At 41.2% G+C, this 20,882-nt stretch overlaps 1 protein-coding gene and 1 pseudogene across 1 annotated transcript in view; one reads left to right on the top strand and one right to left on the bottom strand.

Moving 5' to 3' along the window:
* Positions 1–1,112: 1,112 nt before the first annotated feature.
* LOC105821429 lies at positions 1,113–10,347 on the bottom strand (annotated as a pseudogene).
* The window catches only part of LOC105821434 (BTB/POZ domain-containing protein 9), a 229,842-nt gene continuing 218,840 nt past the window's right edge, over positions 9,881–20,882 (top strand). The window contains exon 1 of the mRNA XM_012658132.1: positions 9,881–9,943. The gene's annotated coding sequence lies outside the window, so the exon portion shown is untranslated. The remainder of the gene's footprint in view (positions 9,944–20,882) is intronic.

Genomic DNA, 20,882 nt, shown 5'->3' with positions numbered 1-20,882 from the left:
AGGTAGGTCGTCAAGGATGTTTGTCCACAAAACACTCTAACTCGCCATTCTGTTCTTGGTCATTAAATCTTGGCTTCTTTCTCTAGGGTTTTTCTAAAACTCATCCTAGTCCTATGCATCTCTGCCATTCACCACTGTGTGTGGCGGTCTCATCTGTCTTGCAGCACGATCGTGTTCCTTTCCCATCACTGTGGAAAGCACCGGTGCTACTCACCCCTATCTGGCTCTCCTTCCCTTCTGGACACACGGTAGGACTGTGCTTTCTGGCTTCCTCCAGGGTGGTTCTCAGACTAGTTCTGGGGTGAATTTTGAGTAGAAGTGATGTCTGTCTTTTTTGGCCTAGAGAATTTAATTAGTGGGAGATCCTCTAAAGTTCTCTCTTTTCCTTCTGGAAAAAAGATATTGATATTTTCAGGTTTTTACTGTTGCATAACACAGCCTCTCCTGACAGAAACAATTATATATGTTTTTCAGGGATTCAAAATGCACACAACAAATTACAGACACTTATAATCTTTGATGTATCTTTAGACATAAAACGAGTATAAAATGTTCCACAACACCTGAGGTACAAATATAGTCACAGCACTCTTATCTTGCCAAATCAAATTTTAATTGGCTCAAGCCCCCAGGTGCCATTCAGGTAGGAAGTTCAGAATCACTCTATTGGCCTAGTCCCACTTACCCTACATGATTTTTCTCAGTGTAGTCTACACACCTTCTGTGTCAGAATCATCTGAGTTTAAAAACACAGACTCCCCTGGTACCCCTCAAATGAGTCCCTGGCAGTAGGAATCAACATACCCCACAAGTTATTCTTGTGCACATGATTTTTCTCAGTCTGAAATCACGTTGCCTTACCTTGTTCGTCTGATTCTCACATGACTTCTATACTAACACAATCCGATAGAACTTTCTGCAGTGATAGAAATGTTCTATACATGCATTGTCCAATACTGTAGCTACTGTGGCTATTTTTTTGGGGGGGGATATCAAATTTCTTTGAAAGAATGGTACAAATGAAAGAACTCAAGTGGATGTTTTGGTACAACTTATAGAAAAGGTAAAGGAGACCCCATGCATGCACTGCCTTGGTGACCAGGGAAGGCACCCCATAGCACTGGGGAAGTTAGCCTTATGCTTAGCTCTCTCTATCACTGTCTCCCAGGGTGTGCTTGTCAAAGAGGTAGTCTGCCATGCCATATCTGGGGGCTCCCATCTCGCCAGAGCTGGTTACATGGTCACCCAATTCTTTGATGGATTTCACCTGCTCATTCTGGTAATGCGTCTCAACGAAGTCACACAAGTGGGGGTCATTTTCATCAGCGGCCAGTTTGTACAGTGTCAGCAGTGACTGATTCATGCTTTTTTCCAAGTGTAACATTCACTCTGTCACATTCAGCCTCTGTCCCACTCATCACCGTCTGGTTTCTTCATATCCCAAAGGAAGATTCGGCCACCTTGGTGGTTCTGTAGCTTTATCCGTTTCTCAGCATGTTGCCTCTCCTTATGAGATTGGTGAAGTGTTTGGCAAAGTTCTTCAAAGCCACATCATCGTGGTCAAACAGGTAGACGTAGGAGGTGCAGAGCTTCAGGTTGACCTGGTGGTTGATGGATGCCTCAGAGTCCCGGTGCTGGTCTTGGCGCACCTGCGAGGGAGACACAGTGGTCGTGATGGCGGCCAAGTTGAGGCCACAGCGGGGCCTCGGGGCGCCAAGGGCGCGTGAGCCAGTGGCAGAGGGCTGGCTCCCAGGGGTCCACTGTGTTGAGGGGAGAGTGCCGGGTTCTATCGGAGCACTGCTGAACACCTGTTGTGGCTATTGAGTTCTCAAAATGTGACCAGTATGACTGAGAAGCTGGACTTTAGATTTAATTTAAATTAAAATAGCCACATATGACTGGAGGCTGCCATATTGGACAGTGCAGTTCTAGACTGGTTAGTTCCTTGACAAAACTGTATCTTCAATCCCTGTATCCCCTCTGTGCCTGGCACACAGTAGCCCAGTAAGTGAACACTGAAGTAGGAAATAAGCTTAAGCTATTTCCCCCCCCTTTTTTTAGGTTTCTGGTATATTAAGAAATGGAGAAATGAAAAAATAAGTTTACAAAAACTGTGGCATATTTTAAGTGTTGACCTTATATTTACAAAGCAGCTTTACTGTCTTGTTCTCAAGATAATTACAGTATTTAAATATTAAATCATAGACACACTGGTGTTGATGACAATGCCTAAGAATAGTCATGGTACTCAGCTTCTGCCTTCAGCTTAGCAAATATAATATGTATTAAGATGATAATGAATCCTGCTGCAGAATCCTCCACGCATCTTTATTTAAAGTGTTTACATGGAAAGATATATGCTAGTGAATATAATCAGATCAGTATTATGGAAAGTAAAAAGGAATTTAAAACAAAGAATCCTACATATTCTGGCCTACTAGAAGAGAATACAGAGAGAAATTGTGAGAAAATGATTTGACTGGAGAATCTGGGACTTGAAGTTCTCACTTATGCTTGGCAACCATTCTCCCATCCATCTCCCTCAGAAGGAAAAAAGCAAAGTTAAAAGATTGACATTCTGCAGTGTCTCAATAACATTAAAATTTCCTTGAAGATAATTCATTGTTTTAGCTCCATTTTTCTCATGTAATAATAAGACCCTGGAGAACTCATAAACAAGACATATTTTTATCAGCATGGAAGTGTGTGTCAGTTTTAACTCTTGCCTGAAGTGAAGGCAAGGGACTAGAATAAGATAGTCATCACAAGGACATTTACCACCAGTTTTCCTAGCTTTTTCCACAAACGAGGTGGCTAGTGCAATTAAGTATACACAGAATGTAGGAAATCATAATTAAGTCAGAGAAAGAAAAAACTCAAATTTAAATAAAAGGTTCAGACCAGCGAATAAATTAGAATGCAGATATGCAGGTCACAGTTTCCTACACTGAAGTTGAGCAACAAATTCGACTCGAAGCCTCATGGCAGCCAAGGTGAAAAGGGAAACATATCCAGTCACACAATCCACTTGTCCATGGAGAAGACACATCAGTTACTCAAGGGTAGCCAAGTATTTTGTGATACTTGGCTCTGAAAGAAAATTCTCTTGTATGATCAAGTCCAAAAAAACAGCCTTATAGTAAATGGTGTTGGGGCTCAGAAAACGATACCCCAAAATATTACGCTTTGACGTGCTAAAGAAGCAGCCTCAAGGTCTCTCTGACCCCTCCCCCAATATCTCAATCTTGTTTCTCCCAAAGCACAGGATGAGGCTGTTCTCTGAAGTTCCCTTATCCACCTAGACACTGGACCCAGCAAAGAAGAACACAATTGCTTTTGGCCCCCTCCCTGAAATTTCATCAGCTAGAGAAGATTAAACCTCATCATCACAGAGCCTGAAAATTAAACAGTACACCTAGAGCTCAGACAAGATTTGTTCTAAACTATTGTCTGTTTCCCAATCCTATTAAATTCCCAAAGAGAATCATTTGCAAACTATTGCCTGAACATTGGGCCCACTCATTCCCCCTAAAAATCATTTGCTACCTCTCAACATTACATTTTCCCCATCTCCTCTTCCCCAGTGAAAGATACATAAGCATCTGGACCTCACTGGCTTATCAGGTAATCATTTTCCCATGGTCCCCTGTGCTTACGCACATTAATACATTTGTATACATTTTTCTCCTATTAATTTGCCTATTGTCAGTTCATTTTCAGCAAACCTGAGGGTGGAGCAGCTTTCCCTCATCACCTTCACAATGCACTAGTGGGATATGTGGAGCTCTCTTCTAGAACAGGTTAACATACATAGGAGACACACACTTAAAATACAAGTCAGTGTAACACACCTGGCCGAGCTTTCTGTGCACGTAAGCTCAGGACAGTAGGGTTAGGTACGCAGTTTTCTGATGGGCCGGCTAGCACTGTGTACTGACTAAGGCAGATACATATTGTTTAGAATTCAGTAACCTGATCAGCAGATGGTAGAGGGTTGACAGCCTTTTGTGAAGAGTGAGTCACATCATTAAAATTCCTCCTAAATAGGAACATTCCTCTCTATGGCAGTGGATACAGCGAGCCTCTGCAGGCAATCCAGGATTTTCCTTAAAAAAACAACTCTTCATTCTGCAATCACACAGGCAGTAGGAAAAAACAAAAACAGAACAAAAAAAACAACGCTTGAAAAATATGAAAAAGTAAGTCTTCAGGACCATCCAATAGAGCAGAAGATCTGCAAAGTCACAGACAAGTCACGTTTTTCCTCTCCTTTTTATTTTTTTAAAGTTCACATGAGTTACCAATATTGAGAGATCAACAGGTTTCAAATCTGGCAACCAAAGATGCTCATACCACACGGAAGCAATCTGCTGGGCTGACTGCTTACCCACCTGCCTGGGCTCTTTAGGCGTTGCAATGCCCTGTGGGAGAATGATGAAGATTTGGACAATTTTCAAAGAAAGAAAGTATCAGCTGCTCACTCTCACTGTAGAAAAATCTGAATAATGCTCCTATGAACTGTAATTAATCTAGCATTTAGTCACTGGATCTAAGCCAATTAAATTTGAGGACACATACTGAAAAAATTATTTTAGTTTTGGAACAGGTGATCCTGATCCATTCTTTCTGACAATTGGTCAGCAACGAGATCAACTATACCTTAGAGTTCATTATAGCCAGGTGTGGTGGCTCACACCTGTAATCCTAGCACTCTGGGAGGCCGAGGTGGGAGGATTGCTCAGGAGTGGGAGACCAGCCTGAGCAAGAGCTGGAAAAAAAAATAAGCTGGACAACTTCGCATGTGCCTGCAGTCCCAGCTACTCGGCATGCTGAGGCAGGAGGATTGCTTGAGCCAGGAGTCTGAGGTCGCAGTGAGCTATGATGACACTACTGTACTCTACCTGGTGTGAAAGAGTGAGACTCTTCTCCAAAAAAAAAAAAAAAAGGTCATTACAATAAAATATCATCAGCATATAAGAAAATAATGGACTTTCTTATCTCTAAAGCAAGACAATAATCTAAAAGTGTTTTTAAATTATTTACATATACATTAAAAACAAGAAGGGCCACACTTGGCTATTTTATACCACTTGAAATACTTTCTGATCTATCTGAACAATTCTATTGATCTGGACTTTCAAGGTCATACAGAAGTCCTGGTTTTATAAGAACTGAGATTCTATATTTAATTCATGCAACTTAATCTGAAAGTAGTTCTTATTCACAGAATCAGAGCATGAGAAATCATTTGAAGCTACATTCTTTTAAAAACAAAGTTTATTTTCCTAATTATAAAATGTACATTGTCAACAATTTAGAAAATATTTTAAAATTACATTATTACCCTCCCCCCAACTATTTATTCTGGAAAATTTCAAACCAACAGAATACAGATATGCAGGCCAATTCGCCCACTTACAAATGATGAGCCAACAAATTTACTCAGAGCTTCTTGGCAGTCCAAGTGAAAAGGGAAAAACAGGCCAGTTATGTAATTCACATTGCCTATAAAGAGAAAACAACACATCAGTTACTCAAGGGTAGCCAAATGTTTTATGACTTTTGGCTCAGAGAGAAAATTCTCTTGTGTTCATATAAGGAACACAGAGTGATATCACACAAAACAATCTGTAAGCTACGTCTTCTGGAATTCCTCAGTGTAAGCAGAGGGTACAGGGTATGAAGGTAGTAATGGGGTTTAAGAGCAAGAATTCCACCACCCAGCTACCTGGATTTGAATCCTGGCTCTATCGTTTATTTTATTTTATTCTATTTTATTCTATCAAAATATTACAGGGGTACAAATGCTTTAGTCACGTAAATTGCCTTTGCACTGCCCGAGTCAAAGCTACAAGCTTGTCTGTCATTTATTAATTTACCTTGAGTAATTACTTAACCTTTCTGTGCCTTAGTTTCCTAATTGATAAAATATTGTGATTAATAATAATACCAATATTAATATAATACCAATATTAATATAATATTAATTAATGACACCACCTACCTCAAAGGGCTCTTATGAAGCTTAAATAAGCTGCTGCCTATAACACACCTAAACACAGGTAACACAGGTACAGGCACTATGTACCCGGCACATAGTAAGCATCATTATTATTAAAGTAAATGCTAAAATAAATGCTTGCATATTATGCTAATAGTACAGAAGAAGGGCACTTAGACCAACTAAGGCCTGAGGGAAGGGTTCCTGGAGAGAGGATGCCCGTGCCGGGTCTAAATCTTGGTCTGCTACTTAATTGCTCTTTGACCTTGGCCAAATTATTTAAACTTTGCACACCATTTGCTAAAGCTGAGATATGTTGTCAGTGGTCAATACGATAAGCTAATGTTTGCAAAATTAAATGCACTAATATATGAGGATTAGATGAACAAATATACCAGAGCATGACATTAATGACAATGAATATTTCCTCTTGGATCTGGTAGAAAATTAATGAATTACTCTTGCATTCAACTTTTACTTGTGTCCATTTTTCCAATTAAACAATTTTAATTTAGAAACAGTTGTACAGAAATATTCATTCAGATCACAAGAAAACGACCTGGAAGAATGTTAAGTGACATCACTGGCTTAGCACAATCCTCCTGGTCTTTTTCAATCCCATAGAAATGCACTGGCACATGTGTCCATTTTCGAGGCACACTGTGCCTACCTGACAGTGCAGGTAAAGTGTTATGCAACACCTTGACTTCCATTAGGCAGAACTGATTGCCCCTCATCTGTATCACTGCATACATTCCTCATTTCACCTCACGCAGATTCCACTAGAGTACACTGCGTTATACTTACAGTACATTTATACCTCACTTTATAAAAAAAAGAATTTATGGCAACTGGTTATATACCTAGTATTTCTCTCTCCAAACCGTGAGTTTCTTGAAGAACTGTGTCATAGTCATAGTATCTGGACAGAAGCTGGCACATAATACACTGACTCTCCATGTTTGGTGAAATGCTCTGGGTAGGATTTGAAGTGTGCTGTTATAAGCAAATGAATCTAATATAAAGTTGGGGAGACTGTATAGAAATTAATGTGAAAGTTACAGACTCAGCCTGATCCTCTCCTTTGGCAGATGAGAAAACCAAAGTCTAGAAAAGTTGAGTGATTTGCTCGAAGTTATCTAGCTAGTTAATGTCCAGAACCAAGACTAGAATCTCAAACTCCCATCAACCAATCCAGAGGCCAATCCACTATATTGACCTGCTTTTTAGACCTCAGTGATTTGGTGTCTGTCTCCATTACTGCTGTGAAGCTGCTAATTGTTGGTCACCAATCACTTTTGTGTTGCTAAATCCAGTCAGTGCTTTCCAGCCCTTGATATACTTGACCTATTCATGGTCTCTGACTCTGCTGACCCCTCTCTATCTTGCCTTTCTTTCCTACCTTGGCTTCAGAGCTTGCCAATTATACCTACCTGGTTCTTCTTTTCTCTCTGGCCATTCTTCTCAGACTTTTTTGTGGGCTTTTGACCATCAGCCACCTCCTTTTAAAGGTAGTGCTCCTTGGGGGCCCTATCCTTAGTCCCCTCTATTATTTCTTCTATATTTTCTCCCTGATCGATCCCATCCACACCTAGAGCTTAAATTACCAATGATAGGTTAATGTCCTCCAAATCTATATTAACTCAACTTCTCTCCTCATTCATAAACCTGTATAATTTAACAGTTTATTGGACATTTCGCTCTGGATGTGGAGGTTCCGTCTACCAGGTCATAGTCATATTGCTATAGTTTGTGAGGGGGCCTAATAAATTGGACCCTTATTTTCCAGGTAAAGGAGAGAGCAGCAGGAAACCAACTATTATCTTTGTTACTGACAGTATTAGCTTCCTATAGCTGGTGTAACAAATTATCACAAACTTAATGGCTTAAAACCATACAAATGTATTATCTTACAGTGCTAAAGGTCAGAAGTCCTAAAATTTTTGTTTGTTTGTTTGAGACAGAGTCTCGCTCTGTTGCCCCGGCTAGAGTGCCGTGGCGTCAGCCTAGCTCACAGCAACTTCAAACTCCTGGGCTCAAGCGATCCTCCTGCCTCAGCCTCCCAAGTGGCTGGGACTACAGGCACGTGCCACCATGCCCAGCTAATTTTTTTTTTATATATATATTTTTAGTTGTCCAGCTAATTTCTTTCTATTTTTAATAGAGACGGGGTCTTGCTCTTGCTCAGGCTGGTCTCAAACTCCTGAGCTCAAACGATCCACCTGCCTTGGCCTCCCAGAGTGCTGGGATTACAGGCGTGAGCCCCCACACCCGGCCAGAAGTCCTAAAAATTAAAGTGTTGTCGGGGCTGTGTTCCTTCTAAGGGCGCTAGGGAAGAATCCATTTCCTTGTTTTTTCCAGCTTCTGCAGGCTGCCTGCATTCCTTGGGTCCACCTTCAAGGCTGACAGCATAGCACCTTCAAATCTCTCTCTCTGACCTCTGCTTCCATCATCACATCTCCTCTGACTTTGATCCTTCTGCCTCCAGCCCAGCCAAACAATCCAGGATAATCTCCCCAGACCCATAACTTAATCATATCTGTAAATACCTTTTGTCGTATAATATAACATATTCATAGGTTCTGGAGATTAGGATGTGGACATCTTGGGGAAGGGGCATGATTCTGTATAACACAACTGACAAAGTTGATACTGGATATTACCTGTGGACAAAGAGCTTCCTAATGCCAGACTCTGAAATTTAATAGGTTTACTTGCTTTGTAGCCCTGGACTAGGCACCCTCACCCCTACCCACAGGCCCTGCTCTGGGAAAAGCAGAGGAGAACACTACAACAGTTCCCTTTTGTGGGCATAGGGAGTCTGGCTTATCCACAGGTGTCTAAGTTACTAGATAGTGGTGGTGACGTTCCTTAGGAGGGTGACCAGATTGTGGGGTATGATGATGAGTTCAAATATGGCTTCCAAATGGGTCTCCCTGCCCCAAGACTTGCTCTTCCTGTCCATTTTCACTTCCTACTTTTACTAACGAAGCCTCGTTTGCCTGGAATTAAGTCCTTCCCAACTAGTCTCCCCCAATCCCGGCACCCAGACCCTCCAGCTTGCCCCAGTGCCAAGGGTCACTGACTCTCCAACATCAGCCGGGGTCAGGCCAGCACCCAGATCTCTAGGACTCCAAAGTCCATGCTCTTAACTGCTCTTGTTCGACTGCCTTGTCTTACGAGAAAGCTATTTTAAAGTCGAATGGGCTTTATACTTTACAAAGTACCTTTGCGTACATTATTTCATTTTAGCCTCGCAGCTGTCCAGCGTAGCCAGCACGGGTATGACTATGCCCATTTATACAATGAGGAAACTGAGAATCGGGGACTCAAGGCTCGGTTCACCACACCCTACTGCTAGAGCTGAGTGTCACTCAGCAGCCTCGACATCAACCGCGCACCCAGTCCTTCTGGTCCCTCTCCTTGGAGAACCTTCCTGCACTTCGCAGAACCTGCCGATCAGGTCTGCGCCAGTCTGGACGAGGCCACTGCTGCCTCCACTACAGGGGCCCAGGACCGTCCCCATCCGCAGTGACGCGCGCCGGTGACGCCACACAGTGACGTTGTGGTGACGCGACTTACCCTGAGCCAGGTGCCGCAGGGCAGCCACACCCTGGGGCCCCCTGCTCTGGAGGAGCAGCGGGTCGGGCGGGTGGGGAAAAGCCACAGAACCCGCCTGAGGCAACCTCCGGGTCCTAAATCCCGGGACCCCAACCCCGGGACCCCGCCGGCCGGCGGTCGGGCGGTTGCTAAGTGACGCCAGCACGCAAACGCGCGTGCGCGGCCACGGCGGTGTGCGTGAAAGCGGACGCGCGCCGCGGCAGCGGCGGCGAGGACGGCAGCGACGGCAGCGGCCGAGGGGGCGTTGGCTACGAGCCGGGTGCGGAGCAGGCGGAAGAGGCGTCTGTGCCGGCGGCCAGGTCGCAGAGGAACATCGTTGGGGTAAGTGGCCCGGGCCTCGCGGGGGAGGTGGGGCCTGGACGCACCTGCTGCGCGGGCCCAGGGCGCGGAGACGCGCGCCCCTACCGTCCGCGCGCGCCGCTCCACGCCCCTCTGCCGCCTTTTCCGGGGGCGGGGAAGGCGCGGCGACGGGGGCAGAGCAGGGTCAGTTCCTGGGCCCGGCGCTCTGGGAAGCCGTAGCGAGGGGCCTGGGAAAACTGACACCCCTGAAGGTGTAGGAAGTAGGTGTCTAGGGGAGGAGTTCGAATCAGCAGCAGCTTCGGTTCTCCGAGCAGCCAGCCTCGCATCGTGTCTGAGACGGCGTTGCCCCAGACCGAGCGAGAGGCGGTGGAACCGAGGACCCCGGGGTTGGGGTTCGGAAAGTTTGGCGCCGCTGGGCCCCTCATCTCCCCTGCCCCGGCCGGGCTCTGAGTGGGAGCTGGTTGTTATGGAGAGAGTTGTGAGTCAGAGCCTGCGTGCGGCGTCGACACACCCACGATCTGGGGAAGGCGACCTATCAGTGTAGAAACGGGGCAGCCCACCTGTTGCCTAGAGGTTCCAAGTTCACATGTATGTGCATGTGCTTCCCTGACATTTTATCACATTGTTGCTGCAGATTTTGAGAGCAAGGGGTTGATACCCATCCTCAGTTGTTACCTCCTCAGAGACTCAAATAGGTTGTTATATTTCCCAGAACTGTGCTGTGCTTTACTAGGGCCAAGGAAATAAGGAAGCACTGTTTTGTTTTTCTTAGAAGCAGTATAGCCTTGTGATTTTCTGGGTAGAAAATACGGATTCTGTTCGATGTGTGGGCTGGAAAATGCTGATGATCAGAGTAGCCAGAGTATAAAGTTGCAGCAGATCATCAGCCCAGTGTTCTCTTAGTGCCCTGGGCTCCTCATGGGTAGATGTGTAGTGGTCGTAGTTACCGTCCTTGGGAGGGAGGAGTATTGGAAATAGGGAAGAAGTTAGTCTTTTCTGACTTTCTGTTGTTTGCGGCAATACATAGAACCAGTAAAAAGATAGAGTGTGCCAAAATTTAATCATGATTCGTGCAAGAAAGTTGAGGAAAAAAATAACTTCAGAGTTTTCATTCAGCTGTAAAATTCTGTGATTTAGTTTCATAACTAAGGATCTGTAAAGTATGTTACCTGAAGTTCTAATATCTTAGAACCAGTAATCATTTTGCTCTGTAACACTTAGAATACTTGGAATTCAAGATCTCTTTCTCTTTGGACTATAATAGCTTTTAGGGCAAGAATCACCTCTGTTTTCTCCTTGCCATATCTCCAGCTCTTAGAAAAAGTGCTTGCCACAGAGTAGGCATGCAGTAGATATTTGTTATATATCATGCTGTGCATCAGTGGTGTATCCGTATATAGAAAGCATTTAATTCAGTCCCTCAAGTACTTAATACATGTACCCCCTCTGCCCAGTATTATATTTGGGAGGAGGATTGTGGGGTTACATATGACATAGAAGCCCTGGCTTTTTCCCTTTAACAGCAACAGTCTAGATAGGAAAAGAAAACGTATGTATATAAAATAATTCTAAAACCAAATTAAGTAATATGTAAACAAATGCTATGTGAGGACTGAAAGTGTGGTAGAAATTTAGAAAAGACAGGACTTGTGGGCTGAGTTAGGGAACTCGTTGGAAGAGGTAAGATTTGAGCTGGTCTTTGAAATAAGTGTAAAATTTGAATTAGAAAAGAGATAAGAAATTATGTGCTGAGAAAATAATGTAGATTAGGTTGTTGGGGAATATATTGAGCAGACTCACATGTCTGGTGACTGGAGCAGAAGGTCTCTGATAGGGGAATATTGGAGAGAGCAGGTTTGGCAGGTTGGGAAGGCAAAGTGTTAGGGACTGAGGCAGGCTTATCAGCATCCCACTGATAACAAGATAGAGCCTGCTGATAAGGTAGAATGGGGCTTGCCTTAGTTAGAGTCTTAGGCAGTGGCGCTTGCGTTAGTTAGAGTCTTAGGCAAGAGTAAGTGTTATCCTTACTTGAAGTCAGTATCTTATGGTTGAACCAGAATCACGTTGTTATATATTTTTTATCTCAATTACTAATTGGAATAAATGCCTCACCAATATGCATGCATTTTAGGTAATCAATAGCCATGTCTTAATTTCTAAAATCTACATGATGTACTTGGGACATTCTGTTGGTACTGAGTGATGTTCCAAAAGTAGTCATCCAGCCATACTCGGTGACACAGTTTTGCTTTTGATTATCTCTGTGCGTTTGTAGTTACTGCTGATTCTGTAGATAGTACAAATAATGTTAGTTGGGAAAGGAGCCTTTCTGATGAAGAATACTCAAAAATATTGACAAAAAGATTTGAGAATAATTAAAGACACTACTGCTGAATATTGAGCTCTTGGTCTTTATTTACAACGTCTTTTGTGATGTGAAAATTCTTTTGAGTGGCAGGTAAACCTGAAGTTGAATTGCCAACCAAGACGTGTAAAGTTACAACAGCAAATGTTCCGTTATTTAACAACTCAGCAAATATTTATTGGATGCTGGCTATAGCCCACTCTGTTGGGTACTAGGAAGACAAAGATGAATATGACATAGTATACTCCCAGACATACTAAGTACTCATCAGAGGAGCTAACCACGAACCATTATATATATATGGTGATAAATTAATCACTTTTGGAATGAATGAAGTGCTGGAAATAGATCGTGTTGGCTGGGGAAAAAATTGATAGGGAAAGCTTTGAAGAGAAGAGATGGAACTTTAAGTTATCCCTGAAGGTTAAGTAGAATTTTGCCACATGTAAAGGGGGAAGAGAGGGCCAGCATAAGCAAAATTGCTGAAGATTAAAATCGAATGGTATTTTTGGAAATATCTTGAATTGTTTCTTGTAGGCTTGTTGCATGGCAGAAGTGATGAGACAGGAGAAAAGTATTTTTGGAGCCAAATTATGAGGGGGTCTTCTCCTCCTTTCTAAAAAGTCTAGACTCTTCCCTTCCCCATTGAATTAGCAATGGAGAGCCATGGAAGGTAGAATAATCAGATCAGAAAATTAATTGACAGTTCATGTGCGGATTGCATTAGAGTGAAGAGGCAGGAAGACCACTTAGAATGTAGATGAGAGATGTTGGTAGCCTGAAGAAGGACAGTGGTCATGGAAAGGTTGTAGAGACATTTTTAGGTGTTAAAATCTCTAAATTTTATGACCAGTTAAAGGTGAGGGAGAGTGAGAAGTCAAAGGGGACATGTCTAGCTTGAGCAACTGGGTGATTATAGGGACATTAAATTAGAAAATACAGGTGGAAGAAAAGGCTTTCAGTGGAGAGAAGAAATAATGGCATGTTAATTCTAAGGCCCCTGTGGGTGTTTAAATAGATCCACTAGGTCATTGGAAATTCTGCTTCAGAGTTTATGAGATGATTAGGAACAATCGTAACGTAGATGACAGCTGAGACTATGGGGATAGCAACCTTCTGGGAGGTCTGTTAGTATAGTGGCTAAGTTGGGGGACTTTCAAGTTAGGAATACCCCAGGTCAAATCTCTGTTATGCCATTTATTGGTTGGGTGACCTTGGGCAAGTTATTTAACATCTTTAACGCTAGGCTTCTTATTTAAATTGTTGTTGTGGAGATTAAGAAAGGTAGTATGTGCATAGTGATTAGCACAATGTCTAGTTTATAAATACTTTGTAAGTGGCAGCTATTGGTATTATTATTATTAGTAGTAATAGATGTAGAGGTAGTAGGAGAAGGTCTAACTACCCAGAAAATGGAGAGTGAGAACCAGATAAGACAGTGAATGGAACTTTTGGAAATCAACACTTAAATTAGGTGTAAACTTAGATTAGTTCTTGTCTGAGTCCTGTTTGTGCTGCAGAATATGAGAGACTGGGTCATTTATAAAGAACAGAAATTTATTTCCTCACAGTTCTAGAGGCTGGGAAGTCCAAGATCGAGGTGCTGGCATCTGGTGAGGGCCTTTGTGCTGTGTCACAATATGACAGAAGGAATTACGTGGGCAAGAGAGAGAGGGAAGGGGGCAGAACTCATCTTGGAAACCCATTCCTGAGATAACAAACCCATTCCCACTATAATGGCCTTAGGAGCCTTCATGGTCTAATCTTAAAGGTCCCACCTCTCAACGTGGTTGCATTGAGGATTATGTTTTTGACACATGAACCCTGAGGGACACATTCAAACCACAGAAATTCTTAAACTTGAATGTACATCAGAAATACCTGGAGGCCTTGGTAAAACACAGATTACTGGGTCCCACTCCCGTAGTTTCTGATTCAGTAAGTCTGAACTGGGGCTTGAGAAGTTGCATTTGAACAAGTTCCCAGGTAATGCTGATGTTGCTATTCCCGGGAATACACTTTGAGAACCACTGACTTACAGGTCAGATGAAAGAAGAGGAACCAGCATAGACACTAATAAAGAGGTTGAGGTTTATTGAGAACCAGGAGAGAGTTTAGAAAAGAATAGGAATTTAACAGCCTCAGACTCTCTAGGTCCACTAGTCTGATTTCCAGTTCCACAGATCCCATCTCATTTTTGTCTCCTCCAGAATCTAGTGTAATGCCTAGTGTATAGCAATAACCTTTGAAGCCGCTTAATACTGTCCTTGTACCTGATTGCTCGTACTTCACACACAGATTTCATTCATCCTCTTATATCTCTGCTGAGTCACAGCGAGGATGCTGTTTCTAATTTTACACACACACAAAATAACTGCAGAAAATGTCTTTCAAATAGCTGATGTGTAGCTATGTGCATTTGACTTTGTGTTAGATCTCCTCCCCTCTCCCTTTTTTAAAAATGACAGTCCAGTTTCCAAAGTAATTGTCAGTGATATATACCAAGAGTCCAATCTGTGTCCTGTATTAGGCATCTTGGAGTTTTAGAAGGGAAGCAAATCATGGACTCCTAGTTTCTGGGACATTTACAATAAGGTGGATGAAATGGACAAAAGCCCACAGAAAAGCAACAGGAAGAGGTATAATCACAGAAACATGGATGCAGAGGAATGTGAATCTAAGGACATATTTCTCGTTTGCCAATATTCATTGGGTCTTACATGTCACATATACTGAGCACTTATGACATATAGCACAGATGTTAGTCTTGTTCTCTGAGAGGAAGTTATAAAGGAGTTCCACTGTATAAGGAAATCAAACAGTAGCTGTGCAACGTTATAAATACATTTGTAAAGGGATTTCAGGAGTTAAATTGGAGCTTCATGACTGACAGGTTAACTACTCAACATGCTCCCTAGGCTCTTAGTCTCTTGCATTTATCTCTCAACTAACATTCGTTAAGCATTTACTATGTGCTAGAAGTTGTGTGAAGTGCTGGACACGGGGAAATGATAATTGCTTTGGGCATCCGAGACTGGCTTTAGTTGGGAGAATGAGTGTGCACACACATGCACACTGTCAGGGGGAGGATACCTAACTTTTATCATCTTAAGATTATACTGATATGAACAGACATTGGGGACTTGAAGCTAAATTCGTTCAGGGGCCATGAAGAATATAGAGATACATAGATTTTTTTAGCAATCAAATTTGTAATTTGCTAGAGGAGTACGATTAGTGCTATATAAATGTTGATTATAGACTAGATACTCAATGCTTCTTTAGTGGCTAAGTGTTCAGTTTTGATGTCAGCTCATAAGCTATTGTCATATTTCAGAGATTATAACAAACCATAAGTCCACATTAACCTCCTGGGCTGCCTTTTGCATCTGAGTATGAGACACAAAAATATTCTGGCAGTCTGTGTCCTCGTTTTGGGAAGTATACTCATAATGCATATAAGCTAAAGGGTCATTAATAGCTAGCTGCCATTTATCTAGTGGCTGCATTATGCAAGGCCCTTTGTATGTATTGTTTAATCCTTATAATAACAACTGTAATTGGACCTTATCCCAATTTTACTAATAAGGCAACAGAGTTCCCGAGAACAGTTTGTCTGTATAGTATGTGGCCAGTGAGAGGTGAGACTGGGCTCAGACCCAGGCTTGGACTCCTGAGCTGATGCTCTGTCTACTTCATGTCAACTCCTGGTGTCAACACGGGGCCCTAGTATGTGAATGTCCTGATGAAGAAAAACAGTCTCATTTCTGCTGATTTAGGAAGAGTTGATGGAAGAAGTTAGAATTGTAGTAACTGCCTAAATGTTTGAAGACAATTTGATAATATAGTTAGGGATGGAGGGAAAGGGGGCTGGGCAATTGAAGGCCCCAAAGCTGATTCTCCTGTGAAGACATGCTATATTTGACCCTAAATTTTTTAGATGAGTGACAGGAGATCTTACACAAACATTCAGATTTCCCACTTCTTTATGTATAGGTGCAAAATTCTCTAGAGGAGGAACTGTACTTTTTCAAGCTAATGAATTTATAGCAAATTCAGAACTTTCTTTAATCCTTTCAAATCTCACCCCAAATAATGTATACTTGAGATTTCCCAGTTAATCTCCTTTTTCTCCACACTAATTATTTCCACAAGTGTTTATTTGTGAATCTATTTACAAAATAAATACATTCTATTTATAGTTCAGTGTAGTTATTCTGACTTGATTCATTTCTTGCATTTGACTGAGTCACTCTTTTTGGTACTATTTTATACATTCCTGGAAATATAGACTGTAATTATCTTTGTAAATGATAGTCAATTTCAGCTAAAATTACAATAAATATTTCTATAAATTTATAATTTTACAAATGGAGAAACTGTTAAACCCTATATTAGTTATCTATTGCTATGTAAAAAATTACCCCAAACTTGGCTGCTTAAAACAACAAATATTTTTTAATCTCATGATTTCTGTGGGTCAGGAATTTAGGACCGGCTTAGTTTAGCTGGGTAATTTTGGCTCAGAGTCCCTGGAGAGTTGTAGTTGAGCTTTTGACCCCTGACTCAGTCATCTGAAGGCTTGACTGGGGCAGGAAGATCTGCTTTCAAGATGGCATTTTCACACTGCTGTTGGCAGGGGCTCAGTTCCTTGCTGGCTGTTGGCCGGAGGCCTCAGATCTTTGACGGGGCTGCTTGAGTGTCCTCACAACACGTCAGCTGGATTAATCCAAAGCAAGTGGTGCAAGAGAGAGCAAAGAGGAAACCATATGCCTTTTATGTCCTATTTTGAATATACACACTATCACTTCTGCTGTATTTCATTTGTTATACGCAAGTCACTATGTTTGGCCCACACTCAAGGGAAGGCAGTTAGACTTGACCTTTTGAGAGGTTCAAATGATTTGTGGACATATTTTAAAAAACCATAAATCATTTTTCATATGAAGCCATTTTCTCAGCTGAAATTGATTGTCTCTCTTCCAGCACATGCTGTAATTTTTCTGACTGTATTCACAGTATTTTCTGGAAATGCTCTGAAGAAAAAGTAGTGGTTCTTAACGTTTAAAACAAGTTTTCATAAATTACAGATTTTTTGTGCATTCCTTGAAGTTTTACATCTACTTTCACATTAGCTTTAATACTAATGCAGTTGGAATGCTTTCATTTTTATCCTATTTTATAATTTATTCTTATATCATTTCATTCATACTAAATAGTTTTAATAGTTAATCTAAAATAGAACCAAACATTTGTAGGTAAGGTAATTTACCTTCCAACTTTCAGAAGAAAAACGCTTCTTTAACCACTGTGTGCAGGTTACATCTTTCAATTTCTGTATAGTACATGGCTTTGGGTTGCATGGCTTAGATGAATCTGTTAAGTTACATAAAAGTACTTTGGGTGCTTTACAAACTTTTATGCTTGAGTAAGGTTCTAAGTGGATCCATTTTGTATCAAATCCCATTCTTTAGAACGTATATATGGGACTTAATTGGTTTAGTCATGAAACTTTTTCAGAACGTATCACAGTTAGGTTTATATTTTGGCACTTTATGTCTTTAGATGTTAACCAGATCTTAACTTCATTACCTCTGCCTCTAAGAAGTATCAATTACCTGCTCACTCTTTTCTTCTAGCTTTTTGTTTTAATCTAATTTCAGATATACAGAAAAGTTGCAAGGACAGTACAGAGAATTCTCATGTAACCTTCACCACATTCCTCAGATGTTAACATTTTACCACATTTATTTTATTCTTTTTTCACTCTTTTTTTAAACTCCTGAACTGTTCAAGAGTAAGTTGCAGATATAATACCCAATCCTTCAGTGTGCCTTTCCTAAAAATGAGGATATTCTTCTACTAACCACCTTATAATCCTCAAATACTATTACTGTGTCTGATCTACAAGCCTTATTCCTATTTCATTAATTGTCCCAATTGGCTTTATAGCAACAAAATAAAAATCCAACACACAAAAACAGAACAAAACAAAAAAACCAGCCATGAGGTACAGTTACTTTTTTTTTTTTTGCCTTTAATCTGGAATAATTCTTTAATCTTTCTGTTTAAAACAGTGACATTTTTGAAGAATATAGACCAGTTTTGTTCTTATTTGTTTTTTAATAGAATGTCTCTCATTTCAGTTATATCTGTTCATGATTAGCTCCACATTGTGCATTTTTGGCAGGAATACTGTAGATGTGATATATTTTTCTCAGTGCTTCACGTAAAGAGGCGAATGTTGATTTGTCTCATTATTGGTGATGTTAACTGATGTTGTTAACTTTGACCATTTAGTTAAAATGGGTTCTTCCTGGTTTCTCCACTGTAAAGTTACTGTTTTTCCTTTGTAAGTAGTAAGTATCTTCTGGGGAGATACTTTGAGACTATGTAAATATCTCGTTACTCCTCAAACTTTTACCCACTAGTTTTATTGTAGGATCCATTGATGATTCTTTCTTGAATCAATTATTGTCACGATTATTGCGAAATGAAGATCATCTATTTCCCTCATTCCTTTACATTTATTAGTTGGCTTTTCCCTCATTAATTAACTTGTTAATTAATACCTCTGTGATCTCATGAATTCTGTGTTATTCAATGGCATATAATTCTTTACTGTCATTTTTTTAAAATTCAAATTGTCCCAGATTTAACCAATGGGAACCCTTTCGAGCTGGCTCTGTGTCAGTCTGATATGCCCCATCATTCTTTGATACCTCCTTATTTTCTGATATAACAAGACAGTCCAGGTTCATCTCATATTTTCCCTGCTCCTTCCCTGGAATCAGCTTTCTCCAAGGAACACTTGATAGAAAATTGTATTTAGAAACAAATTCTCAGTGCCAGGTATGCTCACAGATACTGGGGTATCATTGCTTCTGGGCCCTTTGAGCAAATAGATAGCAAGGGGTGTGTGTGTGTGTGTGTGTGTGTTTGTGTGTGTTCTGTATTTTTGTATATCTGTTATATATTAAAAGCCATGTTCACACTGACAACTTCAGTTCCAACCTTACACCACAGGGTTGATTCTGTCCATTTCCCCTTTCATGTCTGTAACTCCTTTCTCCAACAGTGAGAACCTGGCTCCTTTTGTTGACAACGTATTTACTTATTTGCATACTCCTAATGTTCTGAGAAAGCAGGTTCCAAATTGCTAACATGGCCAGGCGTGGTGGCTCAGGCCTTAATCCTAGCACTCTGGGAGGCCGAGGTGGGAGGATTGCTTGAGGTTAGGAGTTCAAGAACAGCCTGAGCAAGAGTGAGACCCTGTCTTTACAAAAAATAGAAAAATTATCTGGGTGTGTGGTATGTGCCTGTAGTTTCAGCTGCTCAGGAGGCTGAGGCAGGAGGATGGCTTGAGGCCAGGAGTTTGAGGTTGCTGTGAACTATGATGATGCCATGACACTCTAGCCAGGTTGACAGAGGAAGACTCTGTCTCAAAAAGAAAAAAAAATTTGCTAACTCATACCTCTGTGAAAAAGAAAAGAAATCACTAACTAGAATTTACCGCTTTAAAAATTGTTAGCTTAAGGGCCTATAATCCAAATCTGTGTTCAAAATTATAAGAGTTGGTGGGGCGCGGTGGCTCACGCCTGTAATCCTAGCTCTCTGGGAGGCCGAGGCGGGCGGATTGTTTGAGCTCAGGAGTTCGAGACTAGCCTGAGCAAGAACGAGACCCCGTCTCTACTAAAAATAGAAAGAAATTAATCGGACAACTAAAAATATACAGAAAAAATTAGCTGGGCATGGTGGCTCATGCCTGTAGTCCCAGCCACTCGGGAGGCTGAGGCAGAAGGATCGCTTGAGCCCAGGAGTTTGAGGTTGCTGTGAGCTAGGCTGATGCCACGGCACTCTAGCCTGGGCAACACAGTGAGACTTTGTCTAAAAAAAAAAAAAAAAAAAAAAACAACAAAATTATAAGAGTTCATTATCAACCCCCGCCCCCTCCCCGGCTTTCTTCAGTGTGGTTATTTGAAATGCAGTTTGGTTCATTTGATTCTGTTGGTGCTTCATATTAGGCTCCCCTCCTTCCCTTTTTGTTGATTTTATTTATTGTCCTTTTTTAAATATGTGGAACATTGACATGTTTCCAGAAGTCAGAAGGGTATTCTCAGAGAAGTTTCATTCCGATTTTTTATGTCCTTTCTAACCTGTTGAAAATTTATTTATCAGTCAAGAAGGTATGACCTTCTTGTACATGAACCTTTAGTAGAGAATAGCAAATTGTTTTCTAAAGTGGTTAAACCAGTTAAACATTTCTATTTATTTATAAGCCTTTATATTAATAGCATGAGCATCACTTCTGTCATGCCTGCTAATGCTCATGCTGCAGTTTTCAGTAAAACTAAAGTCCTGGAGATGAAAGGCAGCCTAATAAAAAAATACTCTTTGTAACATCTCATCTAACATCAACTCATTACCTGTTTTTTTTAAATCATGTTTGAAGGAAATAATATATGAGCATGATACAAAATTTAAAAATAGAAAAGATTACACAGTGGAAATTTTCTCTCTTTCATCCTTACTTCCCAGACATCCAGTTCCACCTCCTGGAAACAGCCACTGTTACTGTTGGTTCATTAATTTGTT

The sequence above is a fragment of the Propithecus coquereli genome, unplaced genomic scaffold (assembly GCF_000956105.1).
Source record: "Propithecus coquereli isolate 6110/MARCELLA unplaced genomic scaffold, Pcoq_1.0 Scaffold574, whole genome shotgun sequence".
In the NCBI taxonomy this organism is placed as follows: domain Eukaryota; kingdom Metazoa; phylum Chordata; class Mammalia; order Primates; family Indriidae; genus Propithecus; species Propithecus coquereli.
The sequence above is the reverse complement of the archived record's forward strand: the minus strand, read 5'-3'. Positions and strand labels throughout refer to the sequence as shown.